This window comes from Lynx canadensis, chromosome B1, assembly GCF_007474595.2.
Source record: "Lynx canadensis isolate LIC74 chromosome B1, mLynCan4.pri.v2, whole genome shotgun sequence".
Classification (NCBI taxonomy): Eukaryota; Metazoa; Chordata; class Mammalia; order Carnivora; family Felidae; genus Lynx; species Lynx canadensis.
The window spans coordinates 54,305,165-54,323,635 of NC_044306.2; the positions used below are offsets into that span (position 1 = coordinate 54,305,165).

General features: G+C 35.0%; 1 protein-coding gene across 1 annotated transcript in view; it reads left to right on the forward strand.

Annotated features, from left to right (window-relative positions):
• The first annotated feature begins 144 nt into the window (after positions 1–144).
• FBXO8 (F-box protein 8) overlaps positions 145–18,471 on the forward strand; it is a 46,642-nt gene continuing 28,315 nt past the window's right edge. The window contains 1 exon segment of the mRNA XM_032592876.1: positions 145–425. The gene's annotated coding sequence lies outside the window, so the exon portion shown is untranslated.

Genomic DNA, 18,471 nt, shown 5'->3' on the forward strand with positions numbered 1-18,471 from the left:
ACGGCCAGTCCGATCCCAAGTTACGGATTAAAAGTTTGTCTAGTGTTCAAGCTCAGAGGGGCTCGGGCTGCTAAGCGAGAAACAGGGAATCTATAGCGAATCATAAACATCGGGGATAAAAATGCTTCTTCTTTAAGGCTCAGAACCCGAACGTCACTTCCGGCAACAATAGGAAACGTCAAAAGTCGGGCAGTCCGCAGCTCTGGCTGCTACAGCTTGAGGCGAGCTGAGTCCAGAGGAATCCTGTGCTGCTTCTGATATCCTCACTGCTGTCACCACTATCGGCGTGAACAAGTGAAGTTTGAACCGGCTTCTCCATGGCCCGGGCACCGGTTCCCGGCTGAGCCATTTTCTTTGTGACTAAAAAAAGCCCCCGCCCAGAGACCGATTCGTCGCGGCGGCGGTGGGGATCGCAGGTCGTTCAGGTACAAGCATCAGCCTAGATATGTCAGAGCTCTTGCCTCTCTTCTTTGCATACCCTTACTTTTCTTCTCGGAAATAGACAACGGGTGCTTGCCAGTTGGCAGAAACTTGCCAACCAGCGAGACTTTGGGACCAATAGCTGTGCAGAGCATTTAGAGTGACAGCTGTGATGGCTTATTAAAATGTGGAATCTGTATCAGGAGGCGGGAGTAGGTGTGTTTCTTGTGTTTCTAGGCCACTGGAGTGTAGGTGAACTTGGGACCCCAGGTGATGACCGGCCTCATTATGAAATAAAGGCAAGAAATGGCAAGGAATCCTTTTTCTAGCCCAAGTGTTGCTTTTCAAACAGTGGTTTCTTGATGCATAGGTACCATTTTCGGTTCTTTACTTTTCAGTAATAAGAATGCAAACACTTTTTAGTTAAGGTTATGATGGATTTGCCAGTTGCTTCAGCAGTCAAACTTGTATTATAAATCTGGCATATTTTTAATCTATCTCTTGTTTGTGACTGGGGTCTACTCACGGTGAGCGTTCCAATGAAATATTATTAGGTGAAAATACATAAATTAATTCCAATCCTCAATGAAGTTTTTTGTTCTTATTTTTAGGATCTGTATGTATTAGTAATTTAGTAACTGAGTCTACTTATTTTTTAAAAATTGAATTTTTATTTTCTTGGATCCTAGATGTTTCTCTCCAATACAATATATCATGATCTTTATTACTGCAAAGTGAAGCTAATTTGTGTTTTTCATTTGAGCTTTCCTTTCAATATTTGGAGTTTGGCAACCGTATTTATGAGATAGGAGGTTTTTAAACCCCCCAAGAAAATGGTTTACAAAAGTGAGCAGATCTGAGAATGAAGAAAAAAATTTATTCTGTTTTTCAAGTTGAGTAAGAAATTTGCCATTTTTATTCACTTTAACTTGATATTTTGTCTGATGAGATACTGTATTAGTTATCCATTGCTGAGTGAAAATTACTCAAATTCAGCAGCTTAAAACCACAAACGTTGATTATCTCACAGTTTTTGTGGGTCAGAAACTTGGTTACAGCTTGGTGGAGAGCCTCTGACTCAAGGTCTTTCATGAGTTTGTAGTCAGGCTATAGGTGGGGACTGGTCTTATCTGAAAGCTTCTCTCAGGGGTAGAAGGATCACGCTTCCACGTGCACTCACATGGTTGTTTACAGACCTAGGTTCTCCACCACATAGAGAGTACAATTGAGAGTATCCAAGACTGTCAGTAGTCTTTTGTAACCTAATCTCTGAAGTGGTATTTCATCACCATTGCCACATTGTAATAGAAGTGACTCAGTAAATCCAACCAAAAGTCAATGTAGAGAGGAATATATAAGGGCACCAGTTCCAGGATGCAAGGGTCTTTGGGGGCTATCCTCAAGACTGCCTAACACAGACAGCCTGGCTGATAACTTTTAAGAGTTAATGGATGGGCGGGGGGTGGGGTGCCTGGGTGGGTCAGTCGGTTAAGCTTCTTCTGACTTTGGCTCAGGTCCTGATCTCGCGGTTTGTGAGTTGGAGCCCCAGGTTAGGCTCCGGGCTGGCTCAGAGCCTGGAGCCTACTTCAGATTCTGTCTCTCACCCTCTCTGCCCCTCTCCTGCTTGTGTTCTGTCTGTCTGTCTCTCTCTCAAAAGTAAATAAACATTAAAAATGTAAGCGTTAATAGATGGAAATAACTGAGCAAAAATGCATCCAAGTGAAATGCAGTCAGAGAAGGAGAGATGTCAACTTGTAAAGCAATAAATTTGGGCAAGCATTACCTCTCTGAAAAAAGTTGGGCTTTTGTTTGTTTTTTGTCTTTTTGTCCTTCTAATTACCTGAAGAGGGGCCTACTATTTTTCTTGGGAAATTCTGCCTGAGGGACAATGTGTGTGAGAGGAATGTTTGTATTTTTAGGGTCTACATGAGCAGAGCATATCACAGCTGGAGATTGTGTACTCTTTACCCAATTACCATCTTATATAGTTGAAACCGTATTAAAATACATGTGAGCAAAGATAGCTCTCAAGGAGGAAAGAAGTTAGGAAAAGCTAGAGGTGTGCTTTTCTGGTATAGAAAGAATGCAAGTCAGTGGCCCTCTTTATGATGGTGGAAGATCAAGTAAGGATGGGAGAGGTGAATCTGAGAATAGAAGTGTACTTTGCAGGTCTGTTTTTCAGCATTATTAGGTGGCAGGTACCTCCTATCAGCATTTCCTGGCTGTGCACCACCAGCACAGATTTTGTCAATGAATCGCATAAGCTTATTAGGAATTAAAGGTGCAGGCTTTCAGGGTTTGTTGTGACACTCTGTTGGCTGTGATCTGCTGTAAAAGTGCCTGTGCTCCTTCCAGGTTTGAAAGATGTTGTAAATCCTTACCCGCTCGTAAAGTGTAATTCAGGTTTATCTTCTATACCTTAAGTGTTTCACAGTAGCCTAAATGTGTCAATTCTCAAATTACAAGTTTGGCTTTTAAATTGGGATTCTCTGTCAGGCTAGTATTTCATTTATAGTGGTTACAGCCAGTTAACTAATGTGATTTTGGACCCTTAGATATATGCAAAATTTTAAACAGACGCTTGAGAAAATAATACAGTTGAAACACTTCCACCCACAAAATACCCTATAGTAATAACTGCTAAATAAGCTGAAACAGGCATTATAATTTCTTGTATGTGATCAGTTTAATAGGGATTTTTTATGTGTTTACTGTGCTTTTGTATAGGTTAAAAGATAGTCATTTTCCTTACTTCACAGTGTAAAATAAAACCATTGAGTCACCAAGAGATTATCTTTGATCGCAGTGCATTGAAATTACTGAAACGTCTGGTGTTACAGTTCAGTACTTAACCAAATTGTGTACAACTGTCTTTTTTCTGTATTTTGATTCAAATTTGGAAACTGAGGCTAATCCCTTGGCTGGCCTGTGATAATGCATCAAAATCATTAATACTGAAGTCTGAAATACATCTAACTCATATTGCTTTTTCATTGAATTACTTAATAATTTTAAAACAACTTTAATGGAATATAGCTACTTCTAGAAATTTCTATTCCTTATTTGTTTTTTCCTCATCACTTTGTTTTTCTGACAAATTTATCGACACAGATTCTATAATAAAATTAAACATCTTGGCTTGAATAATTTACATCGTACTTGTGGCACATACTTTAGTGACAGAGATGAAAAAAGATTTGTGGTTTCAGGCTTAGGCATTAGGTTTAGGGAGTTTAGCTCTGTGTTCATGTGTTTGTCAGGAATAGATTCCGTAAGATTTCATAAGCTCTTTGAATGAAGAAACAAGATTTTAGTTAGTGAGCCGTATTAGGAGAATCCCTATCTGCCCACACTGAGTAGTGATTTGTAGAAGTCATGAACACAGGGGAAAAGAATGGAAAGAACAGATGCTTAGACACACACACTCTCTATCACCTCTTCATTTTATTTTATTTTTTAGGATTTTTTTCTCATTGTCAGAGAAAAAAATGTTTTTCTCATCTCTATGTCTCAGAATCATAGAATTTTATAGCTAAAAGAGACCTTAGGGATCGATCATCAGGTTCAAAACTCTTGTTTTACAGGTGAGGAAACTGAGACCTCTAATTTAAGTGACTTTCCCAATACAGCTAATAAAGAGAAGGAGCCCAAATAAATGTATATTTTCTGTCTGTCTCTTTTCATTACTGGATATTTCCTCACCTCATTTCTGTCTTTCCTTGTATTCTGGCTGCCCTCAACATTATAATTTCTTGTTTTGTTTGTCTAAAGGCAATTCAGTGAGAATTAGTTTTTGTTTTGTTATCTTAATTCCTCAACTGTCATAGCAATGGACATTTTGGTCCGTGGGCACAGAGCATGGTGTGCCCCAAGGAGGTGGGTTGAAATATGCTGGTATGGCAGTTGCTGATTTTCAGTGGGCTTGAGTAAATAGTGCGGTTAAGTAAGAACCAGCGTAATTAACAATAATGCTGATGAGGAGTGTAATAATTCTTTTTGTTTGAAAGTTAAAACAGGTGAGGTATGATAAATGTATTTTATTTAAAGGTTAAAATAAAACAGTGGAACATTTCTTACAAAACAAGCCAAAGAAATTAAATAAAGCAAAAATTCTCAGCTTTTTTTTGGTCACATTTAAATGGCACATTTTAATTTTTAGATTTGTTTAGATGCCGTTTGGTGGCCCTCATTATAGAATCAAATTAAAGAACTGGAAAAAAGCTTCAGAAACCCAAGTGATATTGTAAATCTTTTTGAATTAAAAAAAAAAAACAACTACAAATGGTATGCCTTTTAGTAACAAAAACTGCTCTTGCAGACCAGATCTTTAAATTTAATGAGTGTGGGTTTTTTGTTTTTTTTTTTAATGTGTTTAACGTACCTTGTGACCTCTTAATACTTAGCTATTTCCCTTTTCTTAGAAAGACCTCCTTGTGGACCTACCCTTCTTTCCCTCAATCGTTGCCATTCAGTTTTAGGGATGTGATTTTGGTTATCACATTTTTTTTCTTCTCTTTTTTTTCTTTTCTTTTTTTAAATTTCTCCACCCAGTGTGTTCTGAACTACTTTGGTGGTCCATTCTTTTGGAAGTGGAGAAATAAATGCTGGGCTGCCACTTGATTCTAAATGTCTTAGAAAATATTTTCTCACAGAATTTCTGATGTTCTTATGCCATTGAGTAGTATCACATGGTATCAGTGAAGGATAAATGATAACATAATCAGAAAACCTAAAATAATCAAATTCTAGTTGTTACTATCTAATTGAAGAATACTGAAAATTTCTAAGAAGGTAAAAGTGAATTTCCTCATCTTTAAGTCATAATAAGATTAACATTTTCAGACTAACTTTTCTGGTATACATTTTAAATCTTTATCTGAGATAGGAAATCTCTCATTTCTGAATTCCACTATTCAGATGTTTAGGAATTATTGAAGAAAACTAACTTTCTATAGTGAGTTATTTTAATGAGATTATTTATATGTCAATCATCACAAACCAGTGATTCACAGTGTTTTCACAGGAAGAAATTTATGGAATTGGTTTGCTTCAAACCAAAGTATTTAAAGAAGTAGGCTTTTTTGATGCCTCCAGACTCATTTCTGCTTTTCCCATCTCCCACCGTGTATTTTCTACCTAAATGGTATGTAAGCCATTCTTTATTACGTGGAGTTATCTCCACAGCATGTGGAATGTTTACTGCCATGGAATTACTAAACGTACTAATTCATTTACCTTTTTCTTATAGAATAGTATTTCATTTGATGTTTGTTACATAGGGATGTTTTGATTAAAGCTGCTTAACATTTTACAGATAAGCTGTATATTAGATATAGCAACAGCTGTTACTAAAATAAATTAATCTTACTTTTTCTGGAAATACTCTTTTGAAAAGAGAACAAGACATTACAAATACAGTCAAGAATACTGTCTGTTTTAGAAATGTAGCCATCTACTAGACTAGAAAAGTATTACGGTTCTCATACCCTTTAATAAGTTGGTGACTAATATAGTTGATGATTAATTTATTCTGGCTTCTTGGTGGAAGTGCCATTGTGCTCTGTTTTGACTGAAACTGTATTTCACTTGGTAAAAATGAGAAAATTACATCTAAAATCATGTCAGAAAAGTATTGCTGTTTCTGCAATCTTTGCATTAGAAAAAGGTCAGGATCTACATACTGCTTTACCAATTAAAAGATGCTTTTATGTCATATATATATATATATATATATATATATATATATAAAATATATATATATATATATCTGTCTCATCAATTAAGACTTAAAGCAATCCTGTAAAATAGACAGGAGTGATTTCCCGTATTTTATAGGAAACAGAAGCTCACAAACCTTGTTTGAAATATCTAAGGTCATACAACATATGGCATAATTGGAGCTGTAACTTTAAATTCACTTTCCATTGTAACAGTGTCAAGAAAACTTACACATTTCTCTCAGGCAGACATCATATAGCCTACATTCTCCAATCTCAGCATAATAAAACTAGAAATAAAGTTTAAAACCCAAAGAGGCCTAAACACTTATTTTTTTTAAATAAGCTTTTCCAAATAACCCATCAATACATAATAAAAGTATGTATTATTATTAATGTCACCGTTATTATTTTAATAGAAACAAGGATTTTTAAGAATATAAGAGATGTAGGGGCACCTGGGTGGCTCAGTCGGTTGAGCGTCCAACTTCGGCTCAGGTCATGATCTCATGGCTCATGAGTTAGAGCCCCAATGTCAGGCTCTGTACTGACAACTCGGAGCCTGGAGCCTGCTTCAGATTCTGTGTCTCCCTCTCTCTCTCTCTCTGCCCCCTCCCACTCACTCACTCTCTCTCTCAAAAATAAATAAAAATATTTTTAAAAATTTTTTAAATGTTAAAAAAAGAATATAAGAGGTTTAAACAAAACTTACTCTGACTTTTAAAATCATAGTATTTGATACTTATTATTAAAATCTTCTTAGTAAATTATCAGTATTTCTATATGTTAGAAATAAGCTTATTTGAAGCAATCCGAATTAAGTTTATGTACTTTGATTTTTAATAAGTAATTATACCAGTTTTCTCTTTAATGTATTTTGCACTTCCATATTTATTAGATCAAAGAGGAGACACACAAATACCAGTTCTTTAGCATTTTATACCTTTGCCCAATTATTTTTTTTAATTTTTTTTAATGTTTATTTACTTTTGAGAGAGACAGAGCATGAGCAGGGGGAGGGGCAGAGAGACAGGGAGATATAGAATACAAAGCAGGCTCCAGGCGCCAAGCTCTCAGAAGCAGAGAGAGCAACACGGGGATCGAACCCACAAACCGCAAGATCATGACCTGAGCCGAAGCAGGACGCTTAACTGACTGGGCCACCCAGGTTCCACTTCTCAATTATGTTCTATCCAATTATTGATGCATCCTATGTAAATAGAACATAGGATTTACATCTTTCAGGATTTGTATTCCTTGATCATGTCTTCTTTTGACCCATATAGGAAGTTCCATGAAGTCAGAGATGATTCATAAGTTATAGATTTTTAATGATTAGTTGAATTTCCTGAAATTTAACATAGTTACTATTTGTCAAATGACGCTACACTTGCTGTGTCCTTTGTCATTCTCTTTAGAGCAGGCATTAGAGTTTCTCTCTGATTCTTTTTTTAAACCAGTTTACTGCTTTATCATTCACATATCAAAATTCACCCATTGTAAGTGTACAATTTTACCCTCCCCCTTTTTTGAGGTGATTGTGGATGCACGTGCAGTTGCAGGAAGTATACAGAGAGATCTTTTGTACACCTTGGCAGGTTTCCACGGATGGGGACATTTTGCAAAACTGTAATCTACTATCACAACCCAGACATTGATATGAATACAGTCTGTCAATCTTATTCATATAACCCCAGTTTTATTTTCACTCCCATGTGTAAATAGGTATATGAAACTATTCACAGGTTCGACTATCCAGCACCACAGCCAAGATACTGAGCAGTTCAAGCACCACAGGGATTCCTCATGCTGCCCTTTTATGGTTAGACCCACTCCCTCCTGGGTAATGATATATTGAATGTGTCACCATCTGCTTACGTGCCATTTGTTATATCCTCTTTGGCAAAATATCTGTTGCTTCTTTTTAAATTGAATTTTTTTTATTGTTTTGGGAGTTGTTTATGTATTCTAGATAGTGGTCCTTTGTCAGAATGTAGTTTTCAAATATTTTCTCTCAGTCTCTACACAGCTTGTGTTTTCATCTTCTTTACATAGGGCTTCACAGAGCAAGAGTTCTTGATTATAGAGATATACTTAATCAGTTTTTACTCTTACGGAGTTTTACTCTTATGGATCATCCTTTTGATGTCAAGTATGAGAACTCTGCCTAATCCTAGATCCTTAAGATTTCCTTCTATGAATTTTTCTAAAAGTTTTACAATTGTACACTTTACATTTAAGTCTGTGATCCAATTTGAGTTAATTTTTAAAAGATACGTGAAGTTTAAGTCAAGGTTCATCTAATTCAGTTTTTTATCATTGCATGCCACTCGTCCATTTGTTCACTCAAAATATTTACTGAGCACTTTATAGGGATAAGGCACTGTATTTGGTACTGGATTTATCCATGTAGCCTGTTGATTGGAATCAATTCCTCGTCTTAGTACTTAAACTCAGTTCTTACTTTGCATGGTACCATTGTAACTGAAATGTGCATATTAGAGCTTTTCACAGTCCCATGGTCACTGTTAATAGTTAGCACAATGTTGTACAAAGCAAGGACTGCCTATATACAGGCCTACCTCGGAGATATTGAGGGTTTGGCTCTGGACCACAATAAACTGAATACCACAATAAAGCAAATCAAAGGAATTTTTTTTGTTTCTCAATGCATATAAAAGTTATGTTTATACTGTACTGTAGTCTATTACAGTGTGCAATAGTATTATGTCTAAAAAATGTGCACACCTTAGCTACAAGATATTTTATTGCTAAAAGATGCTAACCATCATGTGAGCTTTCAGTGACTCATATTCACTGATCACAGATCACCACAACAAATAACGATAACGAAAAAGTTTGAAGTGTTGCAAGAATTGCTAAAATGTGACACAAAGTGCAAAAATGCTGTCGGGAAAATGGCATTGATGCACTTGCTTGATGCAGGTTTGCATCAGTCCTTCAATCTGTAGAAAACTAAGTATCTGCCAAGTGCAGTGAAACAGAGCATGATAAAACAAGGTATGTATACATTTTTAAAGATTTATTTCTTTTACTATATATAATATGATAAATGTGAAAAAATGCACAGTGTAATAGGTTGTTCCAAAGGTATTGTCTTAACGAACATGTTTGAATAAATATTAGTATTCCGTAATTAAGAAATATGCTTAAAAATATGAATCTCAACAATTGTAACATTAATTTTAAAGATCTAATGAATTACCATGCTATTCACAAAGTACTTTAAAATTTAAATTACTGGTGATTGCTGATGTTCTAGAGATCTATAGTAGAAATTTCCTCTTATTAATTGACAGATTTATTTTGTCATGCTACCGGAAGTGACTTTGACATGTTGAATCTTCCTATGGAGTCTTAAAGTTTTCATTTCTAGAAACATTGATGATGATTAAAGATGATGGTAGTGCTTAACTTCCAAAAAAGTATCTCTGTTATCACTGACTGATGACTAAGTACTTGGCCTTAATTGTCAAACTTTGTTTTTATATATAGTGTTTCAATCTAAGCAAAGTTAGAATCTTTTTCTTACTTTATATATTCACCTAGCAAAGGTAAATGGCATCTCTCCCAATTTCTCAGATCCTAAATTAATGAAATTCAGAAGCAGGACTATAACTACTCACTAATTAAATCCAAAATAATCAGGTTAATTTGAAATGGAAAAAGCAACGTATGATTATCATTTAAAGAAGTTTGAAAGATGGCCACGAAACTACCTGTTACTCTGAATTAGGTTCTTTAAATGTTATCCCCTGTAAGTCCCATGGGATAAGAATTATCCATTATCTTACCGATGAGGAAAATGAGGACCGCAGTCTATAGGTGAATCAGATTCTGTGTTGGAGTTTTAACCAGATCTGTTTTCTCATCAAAGCCTATGAGAAAAACCGCAGCCGGAAACAACAATGGAGGTAATAAGCAGTAACAGGAAAAAGAGATGAGAGCCAGCGCCGAAGAAACAGATGGTAGATTGCCTGTGCCATCTGTGGCCTCTAACGGTTCTGGGCATAAGGTTTGGTGGTTGAGAATAAAAGCTTTGGACTCACATAGACCTAAGCTTGAATCCTAAATTTTACATTCGCCAGCTATGAGATCTTGGGCAAAGATGTTTAACCTCTCTGGGTCATATTTCCTCAGCTACAAAATTAGAATAATAATCTCTACCTGTTGTGGTTGTTGTGAGGATTAAAATGAGGTAACATATAAACGCTTTAACAGAGTATTTAGCATAGAGAAAGTACTAAATGAATGTTTTATGGTATAAAAACAATATTATGTTTAATATTTATATTATTGAATATTATCCACATAATGTTATGTACAGAAGGAGAGAACACAGCCATGAATGCCAAGTCTTAAAGATGAACACAAAAAGAGTTAAAAGGGGCATTTCTTTCTACTTTCTTTCAAACATTTTCTCCATCCTTTAAAATAAAACTTTTTGTCAAAAATGGCACATCCGTTTTGATGTTTTCCTTGACAGGAGTCTCCTACCACTGGTAATCCATAATGCTGGGCATTTATCTCCTGATTAATGGTTTTCAGTCTGTATTACAGTAAACTCTAGAGCAGTAATTTTAAACTGAGTGCATATCAAACCAAGAGTTTTTTTCAAATTCACATGCCTGGATTCCACACCAAATTTCTATTTACGGAGATAGACGTTACTATTTTTCTGAACCATCTGAGACTAGGTTACGTATGGTATGCCTGAAGTGTGTTTCCAAAGAACAATAATATACTGTGACAGAGCCACTGCACAGTTATCAAATTCAGGAACTTTAACAGTGATATGATATTTGATCCAATCTTTAGTCCATGTGTTTAGTCTTTCAGTTGTCCGAATAATGTTCCTGAACTGTTCCTCAGCCTTTCTTTGACTTCATAGCATTTTTGAAGAGAAAAGTCCTATCATTTTAGAGACTCCATTTGGTTTCCTCTGATAGTCCTTATGGTTAGCTGCAGTTTATACATACATTTTTGTCAGGAATACTGCACAATTGATTCTGTGTCCTTCTCAGAGTATTGGGGCCAGAGGCACATGATATAATTTGTCTCCTATTGATAAATGTTAATTTTGGTCATTTGGTTATATACTGTCTTCATAATTTTTTTTGTAATTTAGGAGTCATATGTGAAGAATCCTGGGAAACACTATAAATATTCCATTCTTTATCAAATTCCAGATACAGCATCCACTCATAATCTTTGCCAGAATTATTTTTCCTATGATGCTTGTGAGATGATTCTTCTAATACCCCTGTATTCCTTTTATCTTTATAACATTTTTCTGTAAAGAAGAGCTTTTTATCTCCTTTATTTATATGTTTATTTATTATCAATGTAAACACATGGACTCTTTTTGTTATGTGATGGATTATAATCCATTAGTGTGCTTATTTTTATTTGGATGCTCAAATTTTCATATGGGTTGGCCAATAGGAGCTTTTTCACATCCACTCCTAATATTTCTTTTGATATTATTCCACTGCATTTGTTTTGTGTTGATTATCTTCTAGCTCACTGGACATTCATAATCTGCATTTAAGAAACACTGCTTTAGGATTTTCTGGGTAGGCCTTGAGGATGTCCCAAGTGGACTGGAAAGGTTAAAGTTGGGAGAAGGATGTACCCTTCTGCCATATTTATACAATGCAGAACTTCAGTGGGTTCCTTCTATAAGCCAACTCTCAAATATGTAATATGTAGAGTTTATGATTTTATTTATTAGATTAAGATTAAAATTAACTTTTAACTCTTGTTGAAGAGTCACTGGGTAAAATAAGGAAAATAAGCCAAGTGGTCATTGTGCAAATGCTTCAGCATTTGAATATGATTCAATGATTAATGATTGAATGTTAGATATTTGAGACAAAAAGTTGATTTGTAGATGTATGCACCTATATAAGGTTGGTGGCCCTTGCTTTGGGATGACTGGTTTGATAGCCATTATGTTGGGCTGCTTCTAAATGTTACAAGGGGAATCTTTTCTCTAGGGTTCAGTTTCTTTAGAAGAAACACTTCTTCATTTAACCCAGATAAGGGAAAGGGGTTGGAGTAGATGCCTAATCATTCAAGACACTTGTTGCATGTGTGTTGAAGGATAGCTTCTGTTGTCTGTTGTTCCATTTTACTTCTTAATAAGATTGTAAAGGGGCTAATTTTTGTCAATATTGTGTAAGGAAGGAAACAGTGAGCCAGTGATCCCTTGATTTTTGTTCCTCATTTTACTCTGAATTAATTCCTTACTTATGCTGTGCTTTGGACCCTCAAAAGCCTTTTGAAGATTCTGCAGGATAGATAAGCTTCTGTTTAACCCCATGCACTATTCCATACTATCTTTCTCCTTCCTCTTCATGGCTTCACTAGTAACCACTACTCCTTCCAATGTCATGTTACAGAAATCTGGTCAAATGTTTTGTTCGCTCAACAGCCTGTTTTCCTTCTCTTTCAGGTTTTTAAGTTTCTCTTTTTTATTTCCTCTCATTTTAATAGGAAGGAAAAGTGATAAATATATGTATTCATGCTTCAACTTTTAACAAGATGCTAGGAATTGACCATAAAAGATTTTTCCAAAAATGAGTTAGAACATTCTTTCTTTTATCTACTATCCAATTGATATCTCACAAACCATGTTAATGAGATGACACCCTACCATATATATTTATCCTACTTAAAACCTGTTTCTGAAACCATATTAGCATGCATCAAAATAGTGTTAGAGTTGAGAATACTAAAATCAAGCAATGTAATACCAAAAAAGCTTTTTTTTTGGAAGGAAAAGCAACATATATACATAATAACTCTGGATGTAACATGCCTAAAATGTTGTCAGGTAGAGGTGAAACAGATGATTTAGAGGTGATAGTGGCTATTTTTTCTATAAATGGACCTTTGGCTAAGCAAGAAGTTTTATTCATGCTTATTGCTCAATATTTATCAAAGACTATTTTTGAAAAATGCCGGAATCTTCCTAAAGTAATGTTAATTTCCATTTATTTTATTCCAACTACTGTGCCACCGTAGCATAGGACTTTAGGAACACAAAGTTAAATTTGAAGTGTAAGATAATAAACAAAAATAGGAAATTCTTATGCATGCAATTAAATTAATAAAATGGTTGACTCTTTCAGCTACTGTGACATATTTATCCACAGTACCACTGAGTGTTCAAGGCGGCTCAGGTTGGTTACCCATCCCATAACCAGTAGTGCCAGGCTTCTGAGTTTTCTGTCCACCTGAGACATTTGCATGTACATGAACTCATGTACATGAGTACATCTGCAAATAGTGGAGAATTGAACATAAATCTTTGGCCCTTACATGAAAACTGTATGTAATAGCTCTGAGATATAAGGAGCATTACATGACCACTGTATTAAAATAATCAAGATTAAATTGATAGCAATGTTTGCATAATTTCAGGAAAAATGAGATTCTTGAATAATATCCATTTGCATGTTTGGCCATTGCTTCATTTGAGAGTCTTCATCCAATTTAAAAAGGAGTTCTGGGATTTATTTTATTTTGCCTTGACCATTTTCTGTAAAATGTAAATTCACACTTAACTAAATAGTATCTAAATCTCTGCTTTTAAGTGTCAATTTTATTATCATTCTGAAAATTAAGACACTATCGCATCTGATTTACCTTGATTTTTTTTCCTATAATTTTTTCTCTTTTCTAAAAGGAAGAACTTCAATTTTGAAATCTTGTATGGAATTTTTATCAGTATATTTCTCCTGTAACCTATATAATTATGGCATTTTTATTTCCATCAGATGGTAAATAATGAAGCACTGTTTCTACCTTTGGAGACCAAGAGAAAATATCTTTGGTTTCATTTTGAAGGTCCTTAGAAAAAATCTTCTAAGTCTCCTGAACATGATAAACTTTAAAGAAAATAAATTCAAATCTGGAGGAAAAGGCATGGGACCTCTTCAACAGTATTACAGTCAATTTCCTAACTTGCAGATTTTGTATTTGTGATTTCTCCTACTCGCTAAAATTTATTTTTTGATCTCCCAAATCAGGACTCCTGGCACTGTCACAGTCATTCTCAGACAGGTACAGACCTGTAGAAAATTTGCATCTGTGAGGTGCTGTTCCCAGCTAAGGTTAAATTAAGGCAATGCTCTGCTTTCTTGTTGTAGCTCTGATATTATAAACAAGTGTCCTTTTTGTGATCTGTATAGTGGCACATTTGTACATTTCTGTCCCTTTGTGTTGATGATTTCACTGTTGAAAATGCCCCCCATGATTACTACTCATGTGCTGGGTAGTGTTCCTAACTGTAAAAAAGGCTGTGATGGTGCTTTATAGAGAAAATGTCTGTGTTAGATGAGCTCTGATCAGGTTTGGTGAGTTCAATCTTAGTGAATCAACAATGTATATTAAACAAGGTGTCTTTAAACAGAAATATGCATAAAGCAAGATTATGTATTCATCAGTTGGCAAAAATGCAGCCAGAGGCTGTAGTAACCTAACGGCATATATCTGCTAGGAACAATGGTTTAGTATTTGCTAATTCACTGTATGCAGTGACTTTATCCCACCAAACTACCACAAATTACAAGAATTGACCATATTTCTTTTATTTGTACATAGAATAGACTATGCTCTTAAGAGTACTGTTTCCTAGGAGTAAGTATCTATATTTCTCAACCTGTTTTGAGAGAATAAAATTATCAGCAGTGATTTCATCACAAAATCTATATTTATACCCAAACTATTTATTTCAAATACACAGACTTCTTTGGTGATTATTTTTTTTTTCAATTTTAGACTCTTTGTATTTTCAGTGATTCCACTGTGCAGCTTGATATTTTTTAGACTGAATTGGCACAAATGACAGAGTATTCTATCTTTTATGATGCTGTTTTTAAATTGTGAAAATCTTTATACTAACATTTATGAAAACTTTAAGACAAATCTGAATATTTTGTACTTTGAAGTCAGTCCAGATAACTATTTTCAGGAATTTGACATCATGTAAGACCCCAGCGTGAAACTGTCATATTTTATATCTCTTTTAGCACCAAATGTTGACAGATTACTAATAATAACACAAGGACCTGTTTCAGGCCTTGTTAGTGGCACTATCATAAGGCATGCCGAGGTTTGAAATTGTTTAGTGGACACAACACAGTCTTCTTTGTTTTTCAGGTTTGGGTTTACTTGGTTGGTTGGTTGGTTGGTTGGTTGGTTGGTTTGGTCATCAATATAAACAACTGCATTTATGAGGGAAAGAATAACCATGGCCAAAATATGAAGTAACTAAAAGAGATGAAGAATAGTGTGCATCAGCATGAACAAATGAGTTTATTAAGCAGGCATAACATCTGGACAATTGAAGTGCCATTAAATAAGTTTTGCCAAAGTGCTCATCAATTTCACTTTATGAAAATCTTTTCACAACAAACTGATAGCTGATATTTTCTTGATTATTAGGTGTGGAATGAACTTTATAAGCATTATCTCATTCAATACGATGATCTTTTGAACTATAGATATTACTATTATGTAATATGCAAATGATCACATACATATAAAGAAGCTAAAGCTTAGAATAGTCAAGTATATTCCCCCAAGGTCCTCTGTAAGTAATAACTAGTGGAGTCCAGATTTTAAACTCAGGTCTGTTCAGTTTCAGAGTCCACAACATTGTGTTCCCTCCATGACTCAGTTCACAGCTTCTGCAATGGATATCGTGTTGTTTTGAGAGTTTTAGCACTTTTCTGACAGTCCACCCACATTCCACATCTCTGTTATCCTAAGGAAGATGGGGAATGGGGATGGAACTCTATAAACAACCTTTCCTTTCTCCAAAGCATAAATTTATGATGTGAATCTTCCCCAAGTGGTTTATCGTTTTATGTTCTTTCCCAGTATCAAGAACTGCCCCTAAAAGAAAGGGACATTCCAAGGGGGCAATTTATGGCATTATTCAGTAGGAGAATAGAAAATGCAGTTTCCTTTGTCTGAATTATGCTTATATGAGCCTCAAATTTCCACCCCCAACCCAAGAGCCAGCTGCTAGCTTTACCTCTTTCTACCTGCCGGATGCTTTCTGAATCACATTATCCAGTGCTCAATTTAAGCGATCCCCATTAAAGTCCAGAGCCTAGGGAAATCACCCTGATTCTGTGTTCCCTAGCAACATCCCTGAGACTAACAACAGCTGCTTAACAGCTGCTTAACCAGAAAGATGCTGTAGGGAAAATACACAGAAATTGGTATTAAATGCCTTAAATCTTGAGATTTCAAACATTGTAGTTACCATGTTGTATTATTTATGTTTAGTGGTACAAAAGCAAAAGAGAAAAATCAATGTAAGTAATCATCAAAAAGGATAAGATATGCTAAATGACCTTGGCAGGCAACATGATTTTAGATATTTTCTTGCTAAGATAAACAGAAATAGCCGTGATGGAAATAAAATACCTTTCTTTATGACTTTGAATCATTTTGAAACATTTGAACATTTTGAAATGTTATGGTTGTTAAAATTAAGTTATGCTTACGTTGTTGTATGGCATGGCGTACTTAAACATTAACCAAAATTAAAATTCCTTACAAATTTTGTTGATATTCTTTATTTTTCTGTGTTAATCATATTTATTCTCTGTAGTTTGCCTTTTCCAGAATGTCAAATTATTGGAATCGTACATTATGTAGCCTTTTCAGATCATTTTCTTCCACTTAGTGATATGCATTTAAGTTTCCTCCCTGTCTTTTTATGGCTTCGTAGTTCATTTCTTTTAGTCCTAAACATTTCAGTGTATGGATGTACCACAGTTTATGCACTCACCTTGGTTGCTTACAAGTTTTGATAATTGTGAGTACAGATGTTATAGACATTTGTGTGAAGGTTTTTATGTGTACAGAAATTTTCAACATATTTGGGTGAATACCAAGGATCACAAATGCTGGGTCATATGGTAAAAGCATGTTTTGTAAGAAACTGCCAAAGTGACTGTCCCATTTTGCATTCCCACATCTTTGCCTGCATTTGGTGTTGTCAGTGTTTTGGATTTCAAGTATTCTAATATGTATGGTATTTACTATCTCATTGTTTTGGTTTGAGATTGTAGAATAACATGTGGAGTGTCTTTTTATATGCTTATTTGCTATCTATATATCTTTTTTTTGGTGAGGTGTCTGTTGAGTTTTTTGCAAATTTTTACATGGGCTGTTTTCTTATTGTTGACTTTAAAGTTCTTTGGATACCAGTACTTTGTTAGATAAGTGTTTTGTAAATATTTTCTGCAGCTCTGGAGCTTGTCTGTTCAATCTCTTAAGAGCCTATATAAAAAATACAAATTTGGGGTGCGTGGGTGACTCGGTTGGGTGTCCGACTTCGGCTCAGGTCATGGTCTTGCGGTTTGTGTGTTCAAGCCCTGCATCGGGCTCTGTACTGACGGCGGAGCCTGGAGCCTGCTTTGGACTCTGTGTCTCCTTCTCTCTCTGCCCCTCCCCAACCTGTGCTCTGTCTCTCTATGTCTCTCGAAAAATAAGTAAATGTAAAAAAAAAAAAAAAAAAAATTAAAAAAATACAAATTTAATTATTCTAATCACCAACCATTATTGTCGTATGTGTTATGGGGATAAAAGATTATTTTTTGTGGTTTCTTTGTAAATAAATCTCCCCACGTTTGAAAATTATTAATATGTTCCTTCTCTTTGTACCGCTCATACCTTAAGCTGTTGGGGTTGCAAGCAGTCAACTGTAAGGAGGAAGAGTGAAAAATTATCCTGGACTGTTTTTCTGTTTTGATCAATGAGTAACCTATTACAATGTCCATTATCTAAATAATAGCCAATAACTCAGTAAACATAAATGTGGATCATGCCTCTTTAAATCCTGAAAAAATATCTTTGACATTCTTTGAAATTCTATTCAATTTTCAAATTCCTAAGAATTTTCAAAATTTCTATTCATCCATGGTGTTTTTCTTTCTTTCTTTTTCTGTTAATTCTCATTGTAAACAGCTCATTAAAACTATTTTAAGGTTACATGATGCTATGAAAGTTACTTTAATGCCTTTATATGAAAAATAGTTTTTTCTCCCAATTTTTAAATTGCATGCACATACACACATGTTAGCAGTCAACTTGGGTTTGTAAAACAAGAATATTTTGGAAAAGAGATCATGGAATATCTGTGTTAGTTAAAAGCTCTTCCTGATTTCATTTTTCTCAATAAATTTATTAGCCTGGGAGAAGTTACTTATTTTAAAGCCAAGATCAAATAGGAAGCCTAGGCCAGTAGTTTCCTAATATTTGTATAGCAGCAGTCCAATATTTCTAA